We start from the raw sequence: 21,401 nt of genomic DNA on the forward strand, positions 1-21,401 counted from the left end.
ATTCTCAAGGGGATAGACGATAAGGAATGAAGGAAAATACTACTGGATTCTTAGGCACATTATCTAACTTAGGTTTAATTTTTTCATATGTTAAGTGAGGATAATCCTGTCTCTCCTATTTCATGGAGTTGATGAAAGTTTATGTAAAAGTACACATCTGGACTGTACCCAACTAGTGGAATGTAAGGAGCAGTAAGGTGATGGAAAGAATCTCCCGAGCCTGGCCTACTTTGTGACCTTGAGCAAATGGCTAATGTCTCTCGGCCTCAATCTTTTCATCTCTAAAATGGGAATAACAATACCTGTCTTGCAGGAGTGTTACAAAGATTAGGAATAACAAACGTAAACCAATGACAAATGGTAGACATAGCTAAGTGGCAATAATAGTTATTATTACATTTCATGTGGAGATGAAGCATAGTAACCTAAAAACTGCTGTTTGAAATTTTAACCCTGCTATTTTGGCTTCTGTAAACGCTTGCTTGCTTGCTTAAATAATAGGGAAAATAAGACTACTCCCATTCCAGAGAGGCCATAAACTATGCCTCAAACAGAGTTGTCAGTGCTGGCACCAGGCCAGACCTTGAGATATGGTCTCATAACCCCTTCCCAGCACACAGGTCTTCTTTCTCAGAAGGTCCGGAAGTCTCATTCCAAATTTGGAAAACAAAGGACTAGGAAAGATATAAATAGGGAAAGCTTCATCCATGTTTTTGCTCAGAATTTGAAAGACATTTTTCTCTGAGCCCACCAGTATAATAATAATAAAGTGTAATTCCATTTCTCTAAGCGTTGCTTGGTTTTTCTTCGGTCTTCTGTAACAGAGATACTCACACTGGGTAGTTTAGGATTCTTCACCTGGAGAAACCAGTTCAGTTTGTAGATGTCAGGATTAGCAAAAGGCCCTGCTAAAAACTGACAGCAATAACTGATGATAATAGATAATATTTTTATAAAGTAAAGGTAATACATGCACATCATTTAAAATTTCAGATATGCATCATTATTCTGCTTAACCCCTTACCCTAAGGGAACCATTTTAATTTTTTTGTTTATTAATCCTCACCTAAGGATATTTTTCCATTGATTTTTACGGAGAGTATAAGGGATGGGGAGAGACAGAGAGAAAATATCAATGTGAGAGAGACACATCGATTGGTTGCCTCCTGCACTTGCCCCGACCAGGGCTGGAAATCAAACCTGCAACCCAGATATGCGCCCTTGACTGGAATTAACCCAGGACCCTTCAGTCCCCAGGTCGACACTATTCACTGGGCCAGACGGCTAGGGCTAATTTTTTCTGCTTTTAATTCTTTTGGTGGTTACCTCCATTTAAATATTACCTCCATTTCTAGGAAAGCAAACTACTGGATATAGAGTTCAAAACCGCAGTTACAGGTTTTTCAAGAATTTTCTAGAAAAGGCCGATAAATTTAGCGAGACCCTCAAGAATATGAAAAAGGACCAACTAGAAATTAAACATACACTGACTGAAATAAAAAATAATATACAGAGATCCAACAGCTGACTAGAGGATTGCAAGAATCAAAGATTTGAAATACAAAGAAGCAAAAAACACCCAACCAGAAAAGCAAAAAGAAAAAAGAATCCAAAAATATGAAGACAGTGTAAGGAGCCTCTGGGACAACTTCAAGAGTACAAACATCAGAATTAAGGGGGTACCAGAAGAAGAGAGAGAGCAAGATACTGAAAACCTATTGGAAGAAATAATGACAGAAAACTTCCCCCACCTGGTGAAAGAAATAGACTTACAAGTCCAGGAAGCGCACAGAACCCCAAACAAAAGGAATCCAAAGAGGACCACACCAAGACACATCATAATTAGAATGCCAAGAGCAAAAGACAAAGAGAGAAGATTAAAAGCAGCAAGAGAAAAACAGTTAGTTACCTACAAGGGAGCACCCATACGATTGTCAGCTGATTTCTCAACAGAAACTGTGCAGGCCAGACGGGAGTGGTAAGAAATATTCAAAGTGATGAATAGCAAGAACCTACAACCAAGATTACGCTACCCAGCAAAGCTATCATTCAGAATTGAAGGTCAGATAAAGAGCTTCACATATAATAAAAAGCTAAAGGAGTTCATCACTGCCAAACCAGTATTATATGAAATGCTGAAAGGTATTTTTTAAGAAGAGGAAGAAGAAGAAAAAGGTAAAAATAAAAATTATTAACAGCTAATACATATCTATCAACAAGTGAATCTAAAAATCAAGTGAATAAAAAATCTGATGAACAGAATAATCTGGTGAATATAATAGAATCAGGGGCATAGAAAGGGAGTGGACTGACAATTTTTGGGGGGAAAGGTGTGAGGGGGGTGCGGGAAGAGACTGGACAAAAATCATACACCTATGGATGAGGACAGTGTGGGGGGTTAAGGGCAGAGGGTGGGGTGGGAACCGAGTGGAGGGGAGCTATGGGGGGGGGGGAGAAGAGGAACAATTGTAATAATCTGAACAATAAAGATTTATTAAAAATAAATAATGAATATTGCCTCCATTTCTTTTTTAAAAATTAATTATTTTTTGGTCAAAATGGTACATGCACATAGTTTTGTTCTTTTTAAGATCAAGTATCATTAAAAACTTACACTAAAAATCAGCTATCCCCTACCCCCACCCCACTCCTTCCCCTCTCTCCTGTTCTGTTCCCAAGAGCATATACTTTTGATTCTATTAGCTGTTTGTTCTAGTATTTTTAATATGTCCTAAATAATATGCTTATATAGCTATATTTTTTAAAACATTTTTATTGAGGAAATTTTCAAACACATAAAAAACTAAAGAGAATAATATAATGACCCTTCATGAACCACTCATTACCCAGCTCCAAGAATCAAGACCAGTTTTATTTCATTTATGCCTACAGCCATTCTCCCCCTGCTACTAGAAATCATGTCATTTTATTAATAACTACTTTAGCATGTATCTCTGAGAGAATAAGAGCTCATACACACACACATATGCTGCCATAATCACATATAACATAATTAATAATCCCTTATTATTAGCAGATATCTCTAATGAACTCTTAAGTATTTTTTTTTTTGTTCAAATCAGATCCAAACCAGGACCACCCACCACTATACTGCTCTTCCTTTATTCGTCAGTTTTATTTTTTTTTATTTTTTATTTTTTTTAATATATTTTATTGATATTTCACAGAGAGGAAGGGAGAGGGATAGAGAGCTAGAAACATCGATGAGAGAGAAACATCAATCAGCTGCCTCCTGCACACCTCCTACTGGGGATGTGCCCGCAACCAAGGTACATGCCCTTGACCGGAATTGAACCCGAGACCTTTCAGTTTGCAGGCTGACGCTCTATCCACTGAGCCAAACCGGTTTCGGCTATTCGTCAGTTTTAGATGTTTCCTATTGACCAGCACGCGAGGCTTTAGTTTTTCTATAAACACCACTGGGCTCATACATACTTCTCATGCTACTTCTTACCTTTTTCTCCCAGTGTCACATTTTGAATTCAAATCAGTGTTATGGGATGGCAAATATTATTTACTACCGAGCCAGTAACATTCTAATTATTTTTCCTTTCTGTTTGACTATGTTTCCTGGACTTCATAATAAGGATTTTTTTGTTCCTTATTGCTAAGGGTTTCCATACTTTCCTGTAGACTTTCAGTACAGTTTTCAGCAAACCTATCAAGCAGTCTATCAGTTCTGTTTTCCTAGAGCCTCCCACCTTCCTCCTGTGGTCAGACTGGCGCTCCCTAGAGGCCTGAGAGTCAGCCAAGGTCCTGGAGCTGCCCTCATCCTCATTCTTGACATTCCTTTCACCTCACTTGTTAGATCGCTGTTTTTCAACTCTCCTTAGTTTAAACCCTCATTTAGGCAAATATGTTCTCCAGGAGTTTGCTGAGAAAAGAGTGAAAGAGGAATTTTCTAAGTCCTTGCATGTCTGAAAATGTCTCTGTTGCCTAGCTGAGTATAAATTCTAGGTTCCAAATAGTTTTCCTTTGGACCCTTTCCCCCAGAAAGCATTGCTCCCTTGAGCTCAGGCACCCAGTGTTGCTGGTAGGAAGTTTGAGAGCGTTCCCATTCTTTTCTTTTGAAACAGTCTGTTTGCCTCTCTAGAAACTTTTAGGGTTTTTTCCATATTGAATTCTGGAAGATTAGGAGACTGTGTCTAGCTACAGTCTCTCTCCATCTTTCTCAACACTCTTTAAACTATTCAGTTGGAAGATGCAATCTTCCTTCAGCTTTGAGAATTTTTCCTCATGATTTCTTAGATAATTTCCTATTGTACTTGTCACCCTTTCTATTTGTTTTCTGGAATTCCTATTTAGTCTGATGGTGAACTTCCTGGATTATTGTTCTATAGAGAGATCCTTTTTTGTTCTGTGAATATTTTCTCCTATCCTTTGAAAGATTTCCTTCCTTTTCTTAGTTTCCAGTCCTTATACTGAATTGTTCATTTCAGTATTCATATTATTAATTTCCAAGAGCCCAGTATTACCAGTTTATTTCATGTTTTATGGACACAGTATCTTCAGAATCTCTATGAAGACATAATAATTTTTTTTAAGCTTCTCTTTTGTCCGAATTTCCTTTTTCATTATAGGGACCATTTTCTCTTTATTGTTTTCCTCGGTTGCCTCCTATACATGCCCCTACCGGTAGTCGAACCCATAACCTTTTAGTGCACAGGATGACGGTCCAACCAACTGAGCCACCTGGCCAGGGCACATGATACTTTTTAAATTCATGTTATTGCTCCCTTTACCTCAAGCCTGTACTACCCAAGATTGTGTGTGTGTGTGTGTGTGTGTGTGTTTAGAAAATATTTATTGAGTTTCCGTTTCTGTACCAGTGAACAAGGGAGACAATTTGTTGATCTCACGGAGTTTACAGTCTGGCTGGGAAAGACAGATAACATACTTACAATAACGTGTTAAGGGTTATGAGAGGAGAAATAGAGAATGCCATAGGACCGATACAGAAGCGGGAGCTAACTTGGCTCGGAAGGAAGTGACATTTAATCTGACATCTGATGGCTGAGTAGGATTTCAAAGCACAGTGACAAGTGGCAAAGCGCAGTAGCAAGGGAGAGCCTGGAATGATAGAAGGACTTCCTACTGTTTAGAGCACCAGGCTCTGCAGAGTCAGGAAGTCTGCCTTTTCTGGACTTGGCATTCCTCCTCATGAACAGGAGGTGATCACATGCCCGTCTCAGTTTTAAACATAACAAGGCTAAGATTGTTTAAAATTTACTCAAGAGTGAAGATCCATCTGTCCCATAACGGCCCCAGTCAGAAACCTGTCTTTAGCTGCTGGGAAGCGGATCATGAGAAAGCTGAAAAGGGCAGGGAGGGGCACTGTGGTACCCTGCAAACCTCTACCCATTTTCGAGATGCATGATCAGGCTTCCCTTCTCCTGCCAGCTGTTCGTCGGACTTCAGCAGTAATCTGAGGGGCACAGGAAGTGGAGCCTCAGAACAGGGAACCCTGTAGAAAGCAGCCAGGATACTCCCAAACAAACCAACAAATGGAACAGTTTTGTCACCTTTTGTGGGGCTGACTCCTCCCACCACAGATGACTTAAATGTCTGATTTCAAAACATTGTTTTGAGTTTTGGTGTGATTCTTTCTGTGTCTGTACCCCAGGAGGATAACTGGTTATTTCTGGGTGGTAGGATGATGGATGATTTTCCTCCTTTTTTTCTGTTCTTCTATATTTTGCTATTTTTTATAATAAGCAATTATGAGTATGTTAGAGTATTAGCTGACATATGGTAAACATTCGATAAAAGTTTTTGTTTATGAATTTTTTATTTTAATAAGTGTCTCATAATATGTACAAAATGCTCATAAATTAGACACGGATCTTTTATAGCAGAGGAATAAGATCTGCCCAGAAATAAATATACCTCAAAAGAGAAGTGGAAAAGTTTCTTAAGAAACAGAGAAAGTACTAAGGAAATTCAGAGGAGGGAGAAACTCCTTCCAGACTTGGGGTGAGGACGTGAGAATTAAGGGCAGCTCTGTGGTGAAGGGGCTGAGCCCTTCGGGCCAGCTCTGTGCTATGAAGCAGCCAAAGTTTCCTTTATCCTCCATTGGAGCCGATAGTGCTGGCTGTGAGTCAGGGACTTAAAAATACAGCATGGGCTCTGTCACTTACTCCAGCGAACCTTTGTAGATTGGTCGGTCTCTGCACACGTCAGTTTCCACATTTGTAAGATGAGAATATTAATACCTCCTGCACCTGATTGTTGGAAGGATGACATAAAGTGGTATTTATAGAGTGCTCAGCACCAAGCATGGCCCCAAAGTACATCTGCTATTGTCAGAAGACAAAATGAGTGTGCTGGTGTTGTCACAGTCCTCTCTGTGGATTCTGTCACAGGTGTACAGTTCGTCTGTAAGGAAAGTGTTACCAAATACATGTTACACAAAGAAACTGTATCTTTGTTTTTATGAATGGGCTCCTTACTATTATATTCATTCAAGTAACAAAACTTGATTCAAAGCACGAGGGTGATGTCAGTAAACTGACCTGTCAAGAGCCCATCCTCATTTCCTTATACCACTCGGGCTTCTGGAATAAAGGCACAGCCAAACAATGGCCCCGCCTCCAGGCTCTCCCAGCTCAGGGCTGCTGCTGAGAGCATTCCAGCTGCTCCCGGCTCATCCTGATGTTCTAGAGAAACACTGGGCCCTTTTTATGGCTTCCCAGCATTCTTGACTGTATTCATTTATTGTCACATCATCTTCAGGGCAGGGGATGGTAAAACTGAGTCAGAATGGGAAAATAATGTCTTTGCTATTAAGATGCTACAGCTTATTTTTTGCAAGTATTTTTTAACTTGTGGTATGTGTCAGGCACCTATCCACTTAAGAATTTTGCAGGATAAGTCTCATTTTAATTCCTGTTTTACAGTGGGAAACCAAGGCACATACACAGCTAGGCCAAGGTCATACACAGCTAGGAACAGGAAACCCAGGTCTCTGAGCCATTAACTGCTGCTCTCCCTTGGTTACCAGGCTGGTGTTCTTTTTATTCCACTGCAGTGCCATACCAACTGTGGGAAAGCCTTCAGATTGGCAAACTCCAAGGTGGGGCAAGGTAAGGTTACAGTTGTGAGTACATGAAACAGTTTATTCCTGTATTATTATTTGTTAACTAGAAGCCCGATGCACGAAGATTCGTGCTAGAATGGGCTTTCCTTTCCCTGGCTGCCGGCACCGCCTTTCTGCTCCGGCCCAGCCCCTTTCTGTTCAGGCCCAGGAGCCGCCTCTTTCCACTCTGGCCCGCCTTCCCACGCTGCCCAGAGGCCCTGAGAGACCAGGGGTGGGGCGGAAAGCCTGCGTCATCGCCATGGCGTCCCACCCCCATCACTCAGCCCCATGTGTATGCAAATTAACCGCCATCTTTGTTGGGTTAATTTGCATATCAGTCCTGATTGGCTGGTGGCGTAGTGGAGGTACGGTCAATTCACATGTTTGTCTATTACTAGGTAAGATTATTGTATTATTTTCCATACAAATAACTGTAAACTTACTTTTGCCCCACCCTATATATAGCCTGCTGGCCTGGCCCTTTTTTGATGAGCATCAAAATTTTCTGAGAACGAATTAAAATTCTGGTTAAGGTCCAAACGACCACAGCCTTACCTGTAAATAGCTTCTTCTTTACCAATAGAGCTCCAACCCGACTACACATTCAAGTAGCTTTAAGACAAATCAGATCTGCCTCTTTGGGGGAGAGGCGACTGAAGCCCAGTCTTGCTTCTAGGCCACACAGTATCTGGTAGTAAAACAAGTAAGCACCACCTCTTACCTAGTGGCCCCAAATGTTTTCTTTAAGCAGCAGCTTGACCAGCTCTCCCCATGCCTGGCCTGGCTGAACCCAGGAAAACTCACCCTCCCACACCTTGCCCATTTGTTTTAATAAGCTTAGCTCATTTTTCTAAGAAGAGATGATCCCAGTTAGAAATAAGGGCCAGACTCAGTGAAATAACCATTTTGAGAAGTAGCATTGGCATGTGTGCAGGCCTAATTAAGACTCATTTTCCAAGTCTGGCCCTTTCATCTTGAGCTGTGTGACCTCAGGCACATCACTTCTCTGTTTCATTTTTCTATTCAGGAAAAGGAGATTAATAGTGTAGCCCCTGGGTACCTAATTCTCATAAAATGAGAATCAGATGAGGTTATGTACTACAACAAGAGCTACCGTCTATCAACACTTAGTATGTGTCAAAAACTTACAGTTCCCTTACATGTTACGTAATATTCTCACAGTCCTAAAATGGAGGCCCTAGCATTCCATTTTACAGTAAAAAAAACCACCCTGAAGTAGTCGCCTAGGACTCAGATCCACATCTCTGGCTCCTAAATTGATGCTGATAATCACTATACGTGTCACATTGCTTTCCACTGTACACTAAAGTAGAGAGGTTTATATGTCTTCCCCACCAAGCACTCTACAAATGCAAGCAATTATTATCTCTTATAACCACTACTGTTCCATGTTAGTCCCTAAGGATAGTTAAATTCTCTTGCTTCTTTATCTTATCTTCCAGTTTATGCTGTATCTTTCAATGTCCCCCAGGATTTGCTTAGTGAATTCTTTCGGGTTTTCTCCCAGAAAAACAGTTCTGCTCCAAAATAAAGGGGGTTTAGGAGCCAGGCTGAGCCTGACCTCTTGAGCAGTGTCCTGTGACTCCTCCTGGGTTCTTCCTCCCTCAAGCATGTAGTCAGTCAGCTTGTGGTAAAATTCCTTTGCATTTGTTAAGCTCCTCAGTCTGAATTGCAGAAAGGGAAGACATTGAAGCCGTTTTATTGATGGGGAAACTGAGTTCCAGAGAGAGGGGTGACTGACTTAAGGCCATTCATTCAGTTAGGTGGGTGACTAAGACCAGAATCCAATTCCTCAAGTTAAGACGTGCGCTCTTAAGCCTTTCATGTGGCCACGCGTCATTTCCCCAAAGTGAAGGAAAAGCTCATGCATGCACTGTGCCCAGCATGCACCTGGAAAACTCGGGGGAAATTAAACAGCTTGGAAAATTGAGCAGGAAAAAAGAGATATGGGGGTGGGCTGAGGAAGCAGATCTCCACCCTAACCTGTAATTTATATACCAAAGAAATTAGTTAAAATACTGCAGAGCAAACTAGCTAGCCCACAGTGACTAAGAGACAAAGGGATTTGCCGGGAGCCCTGCAGGGAGTGGATAGGAAGCCTTTTGTCAGTAAGGCTACAGTGTTGAAAATTGAAGGAAGGATGTTAGGCAAATGTGACGAAGGCTCGGGATGTAGTTACAGCCCCCTGGCTCATTGTCCAAAGGAAATGGATCTCTCTTGTGGACAGAGAGGTGGAAACTGAGCAAGGGAGCTGAGTGGTTGACATCATCAGGCTGAGCATTGAATTACAACAAATGGGGACTTACTTGGCCGGAGACGTGGGAAACACCCACTAAAACCTCGAAGTGCATTTTATTTAGGAGACACAGGGAGAGTGAAAGGGTAAGAGAGAGTCCTGCCGGGTCTGCTCCAAAGGGAGGGTTATCCTCAAAAGGGGGGCGTTTTGAATCCTGGTTTCTTAAATTCTACCTTCACCTCTGACTGAGGACCCCTGGACTTTGAAGAAACTCTTTGCTCTTGTAAGTAGAACTTCCTTTTCCACCCCTGGGAGAAGCAGAGCTTGCAGGCAGAGCTCTCTGGAGAGCTTGTTTTTGTCGGTCACAAAGTGTCTATTTTTATATTATGATATGTTATTGCTCTGAAAATTATGGCTTTGTCTGAAACTGCTTAGGACTAGAGTCTGAGCCTCAGGTCTCACAGATGGGCTCCATTCAAATGCTGTTTTACTTTTTACCCAAGAACTTTGGCAGGGTATCTAGAGCTGTAAGAGCAGCTCTTTGCGTCAAATATAGGTGAAGAAATCCTCCCTTAGAAACCGGGGTTTGTAAAACTTTTATATATTTTTTCTGATTACAAAGATAGTACAAAAATTTTTAAACAGTCCAGAGAGAAATCTCTCTCAAAGTGAAAATTTCCTGCAATATTTTCCTCATATAGTGGAGACTTACCCTTAGATATAAGATTGATATTTTAAATTTAAGATACAGATCTGATTAGATTTTGTGAAGTTGTCTCATCACATGTACCCCAATGCTGCCGGCTGCGTGGGGACTCCAAGATGGGAAGAAGCTTTCAAACTCTTTAACTTTGGCTTTGTGATCTCTTTATTGCTTCCTTTTAGAAATTTGCTGTTTATGCCTGGGAAAAGAAACAGAACTTGTAAGCCCATGGGCATTTTATTTGTCCTGTCTGTTTTCAGGATTTTAATCCTGAACCCTGAGGGTGCCCGAGTGGAGGGTTCTCAAATGGCCTGTAGCTGCTGTGTGTCACCACCTCCCCCGCTTGCAAGTAAAATTAGTTGAAGAATCACAGTTAAGGAGAAAACAAAGAGCCACCATATATTAGAAGGGCCACCCACGGGAACTATGTGACCCTGGGCAGTGTCCCGGGCTTCAGCTTCCTCATTTGTATGTAAATGAGCGGGCGAATCTAGTTGATTGCTGTAGTCCCAAATTCAGCGTGAAATGAGCCATCAATATTTCTTTCCCCTTGAGGAGAGCCCTTAGACTTGAGAAGCAAAGTGCCCTTGGTTTTCCGTATCCCAGAGTGCCTACACACTGGTGCCTCTAGGAGAGTTAAAAAGAAGACACAAAACAGGCAACATTAAGTTATTTCTGAATTTTTATGGTTTTGTCAGGTTTGGTGTTCCTGAAGAAAGAGAAAGTTTCAGTGTGCGGATGCGTGCGCATGCTCACACACAATGTGGGGAGGAGAGGGAATTAACATGATTGAGCAACCCCTAAGTGTTATGCTCATCCCTCCATAACATGAGGTGTTCAGATCATTCCCTGACTCTACTGACTGAGGGTGTCGCCACTGTATGTTCCCATATTATCCTGAGCTCTTTCCAAGTGTTTACCTGAACTGTGCTTACAGAATTACTGGCATAACTTCAGGCCACTGTGTTTCTGCTAGCTAGACAGTATGCACCCTCTCTCTAGGTTATAGAAGAGACTCATCTATCTCTGCACCCCACTGCCTGGTGGAGAGCCTGGCACATGGGTACAGAGGAGACACAGCGACTGAATTTTAACTTAAAAGCCCACGGTTCTAGGTCCTAGGTTGGCAAAAGAGAAGGAGGAAAGGGCGGGGGGGTGGGATGCGGGAATCCCTTTATTTGCTCCCTTCCCCTTCATTTCACCTTGACACAGCCTCCACCGCTGCTGGGACGGGATAGTGGAGCAAAGCCCAAAGACAAGCAAAGGAAGATGTCAAATCTTGGATCGGGAGTCTCCAAGGTTCCAGGTCTTGGTGATTTAAGGGATTTTTATGTTTGAGGCCATCATAGACCCTAACCCTCAGGAAGGTGTGGCATTTAAAACTGTTTGCATGAATTAAGATCTGGGTTTCCAGTAGGATTCTCAAAGCCCCTCAGCCCTTGAAAGTGGACTGTTGCTGCCATGGAACTCCCCAGGGGCATGGGCAGTGGGAAGGCCAGGACCTCCCTCCATCGCCCCAGGATCTCCCGAGCCTTTGAATAATTTAAAAAGTAATCTCCCTCCTAAGGAGGTGTTGAGGAGATAGTACTCTGGAAGTAAGTGCCCACGTGGTCCTTGTGGTTCCTGCCTGGGGTGGGGGAGTGGAAGTGTGGTGGAATGCCTCACACCTCACGCTCCAGGCCTTCCAGATGAGCTGGCTTTCGTTTCTTGTTCTGTGCTGTCAGTCACACTGTTTTCAGTGTGCTCGTCCTCAGATAGTCCACCGGCCCCACAGTGCGTTTAGGGCATCTCGGGAGAGGTACATTGTGGAAGAGACTATTATGCCACAAGTTCTTGCTTGGCTTTTATACCTCCCTGAAACACATGTCACACACAGGGCTGGGCATCTTGCAAACAGGGTGGGGCAAAAGTAGGTTTATAGTTGTTCATATGGAAAATAATACAATCTTTTCTATTAAAAGAGAAAGGGTGGGAGAGGAGGAGAGAAACATCTATTTGTTGTCCCACATATTCACACGCATTCACTGGTTGATTATTGTGTGTGCCCTGGTCTAGGATTGAACCTGAAACCTTGGGAAATCGGGAGGATGCTCTAACCAACTGAGCTACCTGGCCAGGGCTACAATAACCTATACTAATAATAGAGGAATATGCAATTGTCCAGGACGCCATCACGTAATGACCTTTCAGCAGGCTGCGTCCCTGCCCCCTGCTCAGGCAGCTGCGATGCCTGGGGTAGGTAGGATAGGATACGATAGGAGGGGATAAGAAAGGAGAGGAAGGCAGGCCTGCATGCAGACAGGCTGAGAGGAAAAACAAATACAGAAAGGGAACAAGAAAAAGACACAGGAATGGAAAAAGGAAGGAAATATGTGGCTGCACGTGGGAGAGGGTGGCGACCGCTGGGGGGGGTGGGGAGCGGAGCAGCTGCACCCGGCGTGGGGCGGGGCGCAGGTGTCACAGTGTGGGGAGCCCCACTCAGACGCAGGAGGAGGGCGGTGGCCCCTGGCGCGGGCCGTTGGGACGGAGGGGTGGACGATCCGAGGCCTTCCAGGTGGAGGCGCTCCTGCTCCGAGACAGCAGCTCCCGGGCTGAGTGGGCCTCGGCCACCCTCGCTGGGCCAGGCACCCTGCACTGGGAGGGGAGGCACAGCTTAGTTGGGGCGGAGTCTGACACTACGGAGGGTACCACTTTCATCCCTGAGGGCTGGACCCCAAAGACACTGTTCAGGGTTAGGTTGCTGGCGCGTTAAGTATACTTTGTTGACTAGAAGTTGGGGCGTCCCGGGCAGGGAATGGGAGGAGGACGGTGGCGGGGAGGCCGGGGAAGTGGGGGTGGCGAAGGCATAGCCGGGGCTGGCCCCTGGGCTGGGGGTTAACGCCCCCCAAACGGAAGCTTTAATATCAAAGTGCGCTCAGGTGAGGCTGGAAGCAGGTCCCAGAGAGGAAAGGGGAAGGTTTAAAAGATAGACCAGTGAACATGGCTGGGGGTTAGGGAGGGGGGTAATAATAGGGAAGGAGGGAGGGAGAGGCAGGGTTCAGGCTCAAAGGGAAAGGTGAATGGGGTGGGGAGGTGGGAGGAGTAAGGAGGAGACTGACATGGGGAATGAAGGGAGAGAAGGGAGGAGGGAGGGAGGGAGAGGGGCTGTGGGAGGTTCAAAGGGAGGGAGGGAGGGAGGGAGGGAGGGAGGGAGGGAAAGCAGGAAAGAGAAGGATGCTAAAATGGGGTGAGGCCAGGAAAATAGTTAAATAAAAAGAAGAAACAGAATGTGAGAGTGAGGGGAGTTTAAAAGGCGGAGTTAGTAAGAAAATTAAGTACAGGGTGATTTTTAAAAAATGAAGTCGGACATCCCCTGAGGGCTCCCAGACTGTGAAAGGGGGCAGGCTTGGCTGAGGCCACCCCCCCCCCCCCTGCAATGCACAAGTTTCGTGCACCGGGCCTCTAGTTAATAAATAATAACACAAGAATAAACTCTGTTTCGCATATTAAGAACTGTAAATCTACTTTGCCCCACCTTGTATTTCGATTCCTTTCAATCTTCACAGCAACAATGTGAAGCAGAGATTATTTTCATTTTACACGTAAAAGAGTCACAGAGGGGAAGTCACTTGCCCTGGGCCTCTCAGCTAACAGGTAATAGCTGCATTTCCTCATGAGAGCTGGCTCTCCTGAGGTCTGAATTCCCACTGCACTGCGCTGACTTTCCTGTATCACCTTCCTAATCTCTGCTTCTCCATTATGAAATGAAGTGTGAGGCAGAGTCAGAAGTCAGAGTGGTTTGGGTTTCTATTATTATTTGAATTTGGATGTCTTTAGGTGGGTGTGTTCTCCCACTTGTTACCATCTGTGCCGTTCCCTTGCCCATTCTATTGCACTCTCTGGTCTCCTGCCTGTCCCTTGTCCCCATGGGCATTTGCCTTTTCTGCCCCTGGACTGGTTGGTTTCCACAGTTCCTGTCACTTTAGACAATTTGTGGTTCAATGAGAAACTGGTGAGGGTAGAAGTAAGAGCCCCTACCCTCATCCCCTCCTCACTGAGACATCTTAAACAGATGACCTCCCCTCACAGAGCCTGCTTCTCTTCTGTAAAGTGGGGGTCACCATAACCTGTCTCAAAGGGTACCCTGAGGATGAAATAGGATAGAGCTAGTATGAACTTAGTTGGTACACAGATACATGCTTGGGATTAGCTGCTTTATGGTTTCCAGAGAGAGCGTGTTAGCCAATGTATACAGGCACCTGTCCCCTCTGTCATAGGATGGCATTTGTCTGAGGAATTTGAAGACATCTTCGACCTCAGCATTGTTGTTGTTTTTGTTTTTGTTTTAAATTATTTTGTCTTTATTTTTAAAATATATTTTATTGATATTTTTTTTACAGAGAGGAAGGGAGAGGGAGAGAGAGTTAGAAACATCGATGATAGAGAAACATTGATCAGCTGCTTCCTGCACACCCCCTACTGGAGATGTGCCCACAACCAAGGTTGTGGAATCAAACCTGGGACCCTTGAGTCCACAGGCCGACACTCTATCCACTGAGCCAAACCGGCCAGGGCATCGACCTCAGCATTGTTGAAACCCCCTGTGATGGGCCTTGGAGCTGCCACTTTGGCTTTTCAAACCGAGCCTCAGCACTACTTCCTGTCACCCAGTCAGGGGCTGAGCCAAACGCAGAAGTGGGTGCTGTCCTAGGACCAGGCGACCTGGCCCAGCCTCTTAAGGAAGAAGCTGGTGGCAGGTGTTACTTTCGGAGTGTGACAGAAGCCAAGCTGCTCCATTAATTCTGCTGTTTTGACGAGGGGCCGAAGGTGATTCCTAAGTGGAGACAGACATGGAAAATCTAAAGTTCTTGGAAACAAGTCACTAATCATGACTCAAAGCTGAGCTCACTGCCTCCTGGAAGTCGCACACGTCTTAGGAAAACTTGGAGTGTCGCTGCTCTTTCAGAGGGTGGTTTCTTTGGAAGCTGCAGTCAGCTGGGACGCAGAATGATTCCCAATTGCACATTTAAGTGCATCCGCTCTTGTTGGAGGAAGCCAGCATTCCTAACTTTGTTTGAAAGGAATCTCTTTAATCTTCCAAGATCGGAAGTAACGGAGCTCTCAGAGAGGGGCCCAAGAAGGGTTGCCGAAGAACTCACTAGTCTAGGGATTTAAATTTCCTGCCCTTGCCTTCTGTTGGCTCTTTCAGAAAACACACCAGCCAATCTCCCTTTGCCCTCCTCTCCCGCTTTTAGTTACCGCCCTTGGGTTCAGGGGGAAGGGCAGCTCTATAGGTTGACTGGTGCATTCCACCTATGTTGCTCACATCCTGACCATCTGGTTTATTTCCTCCTTATCTACCATCTTCCTTCCCGGCGGCCATTACCCTAACTGCCTGATCCCATCTAACTCCTCATCATTGAGTTTAGAACTTTATAGATGTGGTCTCTGACAGTCAATAAACTGTACTGGGGCCAGCTAGTACTAAGCACGAGGCCAGAGCAACAGGCTGATTAGGAGACAGCCTCTGTTCTTGTGGAGCTCTTAGCGCATCAGGGAATACGGGCCGGTGAATGAAGCATTGCAAGATGGAGGTCCTGGCCTTGAGCTTTTCCCTCCATTTCCTGACTCTCCGAGCTTTGTCAGCATTGCATGAGGGAGAAATGAGAGCTGCCCCTGCTGAGGCTTTTACTCCAGGCACCTTCCTGTCCCACAAGGCTTCAGACAAGGAAAGGCAGTATTCACAAAATGCAGGCCTTCCCCACCTCCCTCCACCCCCCATTGAGAACCCTAAATCTGCAGCCCCAAGTTTAGCGAGGAAACACAGAGGTGGTGATTTTGTAGTCTAAAATCGCCACTGGATTTTCTTTTGGTTCCTTTTTATAGCATTTATTGTGTGGGTTTGCTTTTTCAGATTACAAAATTAGAACATGTTCATGGAAGTTCCGAAAGCTAGACAGTTCAGAAAACATACCTAAATCATCACCCACTGATTTCACCTCTCTGATTTTTTGTTTCGTTAATCCTCACCTGAGGATATTTCTTCCTTTGCTTTTCAGAGAATGTGGAAGGGAGTTGGGTGGGGGTGGGGGGAGAGAGAGAGAGGTGAGAGAGACACATTGACTGGTTGCCTCTCAGCAACTCCGCAAGTTATGCCTACCCTTGTCTGGGAATTGAACCCTTCAGTGCTCAGGCTGATGCTGTCACCACTTGGCAGCACCGGGTAGGGCTCTCTTCTCTGATTTGTTAATATGGTGTTGTTAGGTCAAAGGACATGAACTTTTTTAGAACTCTGATACAAATTTCCAGTTTGGCACCAGAAAGCTTCTACCTATATAAGCTTCCATTAGCATGCTTTTCCCTCCCCCCTCTCACCCACACACTACCACTATGTATCAAGTTAGTTCTAATTTTAATTTCTTCCTGGGCAGAGTCTGTTTGCCTGTCTCTAAGGTGCTCATGTTTTTAGGTGCTCAGACCCTTGGGTTGGAAGAACCAATGTCTATGGTTAGTTAGAGGTTGCAGCCTTCGTGGGTACTTTCCTACCTATGCATGAACTCATTCACCTTTGTGTTAGGCATTATGCAAGGTGCTCTGGGGAATACCTATGTAAGTAAGACTTATAAGTAGCTCAGAGGCCAATAGGTAAAGAAGTCTTGGATAACTCTTAACACATGTGATTACTGGAGGCTCGGTGCACGAATTCGTGCAACAGTGGGGTCCATCAGCCTGGCCTACAGGATGGAGCTGAAACCGGCTCTCTGACATCCCCCAAGGGGGCACAGGCCAGGGACCCCACTAGTGCACGATTGGGGCCGGGGAAGGATGCGGGAGGTTGGCCAGCCGGGGAGGGACGGCGGGAGGCCTCCAGAGCATGTCTGGCCTGTCTCGCTCAGTCCCGATCAATTGGACCCCAGCAGCAAGTTAACCTACCAGTCGGAGAGTCTGCCCTCTAGTAGTCAGTGCAAGTCATAGTGAGCGGTTGAGCGGCCTTAGCATATCATTAGCATATTACACTTTGATTGGTTGAATGGACGACTGGACACTTAGCATATTAGGCTTTTATTATATAGGTTGTCCCTCCCCCAAGAGAGGGACAGTGCTGTGCCTGAGAAGGTAGAGGGATGGTAGCATTTGAGATGAACCTTCAACTCACTTCAATAAATTTTCATGTATTTATCCAGTATTTATTGAGCATCTAATTATCTGCCAGGCACTGGGCATAGGTGGACAGTGTTACATAAAACAGGACTGGTCCTTCCTCACATGAAGCTCACAAGGACAAGCAGTGGTGTTATGAAATGAACAGTGTTAGTGATGGACGAAGAGCAGAGTGTAGTCAGGGCAGGCTGGCTTGAAGAGGTGGTGTTTAAACCAAGATGAGGAGTCAGTTATTCCAATAGCTTAGGTGGGCAATGGGGGGAAGAGGGGAGCTATAGAGTGGGAAAGAATCCAGGCATAGAGATCCACATACGAAAGGGCCCAAGGCAGGAAAGCATGTGGAATGTTGGGGAAACTGAAAGGAGGCTAAAGCATAGAGGGAAAGAGAAGGTAGAAATGGGTGAAGGTGAAGGTTAGGTGAAGGTTAGGAGATTTGGAAAGGAGGGCCTAGTGATGCTGGGGCTTTTCCTTCCCTTATTAAGCAGCTGTATTCCAGTGTATAAGCAAGGGTTCTCTCTAAAATGGCATGGAATATCGCTCCTAGTTTAGAATTTTTTCATAAGGGGCAGTGCTGGGGTCTTTCTCAGCATCTGCAAGGGTTCAAGGAATCTGGAAAAGGGGCTGCGTGTAAATGGATAAACTAGACATGAAATATAAATTTAGAAGGCATGGGGGAAAGCCAGGGAGGCTTCACTCTAGTGGCAAGCTCCCTGAATCTCCAGGCCCAGGGCTTTTTATTCACACATTTTGCCCTTTAGCAAAGCAGATCTACATATCAAAGGTAAGGTCCAGTAAACAATAAAGGAGCATCAGGTTGGGGGAATTGCCTTCGGTTGTCTGGCAACAGGCAATAACATGCAGACTTTCAGCCCTGGTGAAAGAGTCCATTCAACCTTTTGAGGACTTCTCGCATTTATTATGACCCTGCTGGAATTAGCCTCCAGCATATCAGCCTTTTTGATTTAATAAATTTAACAAAAATGTATGCCATTTGCAGAGCTCGGGTCCTTTTAAGATTTTTAAATTCAATGGAAAGGATTGAGTTCTTTTATGTGCCTTTAAATTGCTGCCCTTTAGGAATCAGTCTGCAGTAAGCTTCTTTCTGGGCCAACAGTTCTTTGAGTCTCCTTTCCAATCATGGTCCCTGTGACATGACAGCAATGATATTCCAGTTCTGGATGGTGGACAAACAGTGAGCAAATGCAATGCAGGTCCGACCTTCTTTGGCTTGTCCTGGGCAACCTGCAGCGACGCACAGCTGCTGACTGCTAGCATGGCAGGGCATCTTCACTATCCTCCATCTCTGGACTGTTTCTCCTTTGTCTCCTCAGAGTGTTGCTTGGGGCCACCGCCATCTGTGGCTGGAGTAGTCTGGTTAGTTCCTCTCAGATCCATTGTTGCAGGAATCCACACAGGCTGGAGGAGTTTTCTGGAAATATACAAGCATATTCTTGACCAAAGGTTAATAAAGGCATCCTTTCTATAAACTAGACTCAGGATCCTTTCATTCTGCCAAACCATTTTCCTTTGGCTTATTCTGACACCAGTGTAATTTCATGGGTGTCTTGCCATCAGCATTATAAGTGAAAAAATTTTAAAGTAAAAAATTTTAAGTAATTAAGGCTTGATGTAATTTACTTACAGGAGATTAATCCACTATCTCCCCCCCCCCTTTTTGTTTTAAATATTATTAAGAGGCTTTTGGAAATCTTGTAATGCAGCCTTGATAGCTTTTAATTTCATTTTTTTGCCCAGAAATATGACTGTTCTGGATTCATTGCATTATAAGCAGCTTTATTATGAGATAAACCATCAGTAAAAAATTAGTTAATGTTTCAGGAATAGTTTCCTGCCTAGTAAAACTAAGTTCCCCTGAATATTTATTTTAATTTGCCAATTTAAATTAGCCTGAAATAAGGCTTATTTTCTAACTTCATTTGTCCTTGGGTGTTTTTTTTTTCATTTTTAATAAATCTTAATTGTTCAGATTATTACAATTGTTCCTCTTTTTTTCCCCCCATAGCTCTCCTCCACCCGGTTCCCACCCCACCCTCTGCCCTTACCCCCCCCACACTGTCCTCATCCATAGGTGTACGATTTTTGTCCAGTCTCTTCCCGCACCCCCCTCACACTTTTCCCCCTGAGAATTGTCAGTCCACTCCCTTTCTGTGCCCCTGATTCTATTATATTAACCAGTTTATTCTGTTCATCAGATTTTTTATTCACTTGATTTTTAGATTCACTTGTTGGTAGATATGTATTTGTTGTTCATAATTTTTATCTTCACCTTTTTCTTCTTCTTCCTCTTCTTAAAGAATACCTTTCAGCATTTCATATAATACTGGTTTGGCGGTGATGAACTCCTTTAGCTTTTTCTTATCTGTGAAGTTCTTTATCTGACCTTCAATTCTGAATGATAGCTTTGCTGGATAATCTTGGTTGTAGGTTCTTACTATTCATCACTTTGAATATTTCTTGCCACTGCTGTCTGGCCTGCATAGTTTCCGTTGAGAAATCAGCTGACAATCGTATGGTGCTCCCTTGTAGGTAACTAACTGTTTTTCTCTTGCTGCTTTTAATCTTCTCTCTTTGTCTTTTGCTCTTGGCATTTTAATTATGATGTGTCTTGGTGTGGTCCTCTTTGGATTCCTTTTGTTTGGGGTTCTGTGCGCTTCCTGGACTTGTAAGTCTATTTCTTTCACCAGGTGGGGGAAGTTTTCTGTCATTATTTCTTCCAATAGGTTTTTAGTATCTTGCTCGCTCTCTTCTTCTGGCACCCCCATAATTCTGATGTTGGTACGCTTGAAGTTGTCCCAGAGGCTCCTTACACTATCCTCATATTTTTGGATTATTTTTTCTTTTTGCTTTTCCGGTTGGGTGTTTTTTGCTTCTTTGTATTTCAAATCTTTGACTTGATTCTTGCGATCCTCTAGTCTGTTGTTGGATCTCTGTATATTATTTTTTATTTCAGTCAGTGTATGCTTAATTTCTAGTTGGTCCTTTTTCATATCCTTGAGGGTCTCGCTGAATTTATCGGCCTTTTCTAGAAAATTCTTGAAAAACCTTATAACTGCGGTTTTCAAGTCTATATCCAGTCATTTGCTTTCCTCCATTTCTTTCATTTGTGACCTGTTTCTTTGTCTCCACATTTGGGCTGCTTCCCTGAGTTGATAGAATGGCTTTGTGTGCAAGGTGTCCTATAGGGCCCAGTGGCTCAGCCTCCCCAGTTACCTGAGGTGGACACTCTTGGTGCACCCCTTTGTGGGCTGTGTGCACAGTCTTGTTGTAATCAAGCCTTGATTGTTGTTGGTATCATTGGGAGGAATTGACCTCCAGGCCAATTAGCTGTGAGGGTCAGTTGTGTCTATGCTGGAAGAACTTCTGTGCTGGAGACACACTTATGAGACAAGACTTGCTTTAGTGGGGCTTTGGTGCTCACTGAGTCTGCCCCCTGAGTGTGTTCCTTATGGATCTGAGGAGTTGTAATCTGGATGGTCCCACTCTGACCCCTGGGTACACTGGCTCTTGGATCTCCAAGGAAGTGCTAATTTAGCCTCTTCCTGAGGCTACCCAGCAGGAGCTACGGGGAGATCTGCAGATTTCTCTTCTTTGTTTGGGTTTTGGAGGTGCCCAGATGAGGCCCAGCTATGAAGTAATGCAAGCTGCTGTGGGGCCTTGGGCCTTCTTTTGGATGTTCTGGGTCTCACTGACTCAGCTGCAGTTTGTTAGGTAAGTTTAGAATTCAAAGGACCAGGTCATTCATATGCAAAAGCCTCTGTGCTCAGCTTGGATGGGGCGGAGTCTCAGGGCGGAGCAAACAGCTATGGCTTCCCGTCAGCCCTGCCCTAAGAGGCCCCCGGGTCTCGGTGTCCCGCGGTAATCGCTGCAAGCACCTCTGAGAGAAAGCCACCCTCGAGTTTCACCTGCTGCCCGACAGTCCAGTTTCTCCCTGTATTAGTCTGGGTCCTCAGAGTCTCACCCGGAATTGGAGTTCAGAGCAGTCAGGAGCTTTTGTCTCCCTCCTGATTGAAAAAGCCAGCTGCGTACTCAGTTGCCAGTCCTCTCTGCACGCACGCGCCTCTGTACCTCTGCCTTCTGCAGCTCCTGTGAGTCTCAGTGTGCTTTTCTCTTTCCTTCTAGTTGTAGAATTTCCACTCAACCAACCTTCCTGTGGTTCTGGATGATGTTCATTTTGTCCTTTAGTT

The 21,401-nt window shown here is 44.4% G+C and overlaps 1 protein-coding gene across 5 annotated transcripts in view; it reads left to right on the forward strand.

Annotated features, from left to right (window-relative positions):
• The window catches only part of PKIG (cAMP-dependent protein kinase inhibitor gamma), an 83,970-nt gene that overhangs the window by 37,709 nt on the left and 24,860 nt on the right, over positions 1–21,401 (forward strand). Inside the window, exon 1 of one of the 5 annotated variants that reach the window (XM_080685769.1) lies at positions 7,055–7,103. The exons of 2 other annotated variants lie outside the window; for them this stretch is intronic. The gene's annotated coding sequence lies outside the window, so the exon portion shown is untranslated. Of the gene's footprint in view, positions 1–7,054; positions 7,104–9,477; positions 9,637–21,401 lie in introns of those variants that run through there. 2 more of the 5 variants (XM_080685768.1, XM_080685770.1) reach the window with 2 other exon arrangements.

The sequence above is a fragment of the Plecotus auritus genome (assembly GCF_963455305.1).
Source record: "Plecotus auritus genome assembly, chromosome: 8".
In the NCBI taxonomy this organism is placed as follows: domain Eukaryota; kingdom Metazoa; phylum Chordata; class Mammalia; order Chiroptera; family Vespertilionidae; genus Plecotus; species Plecotus auritus.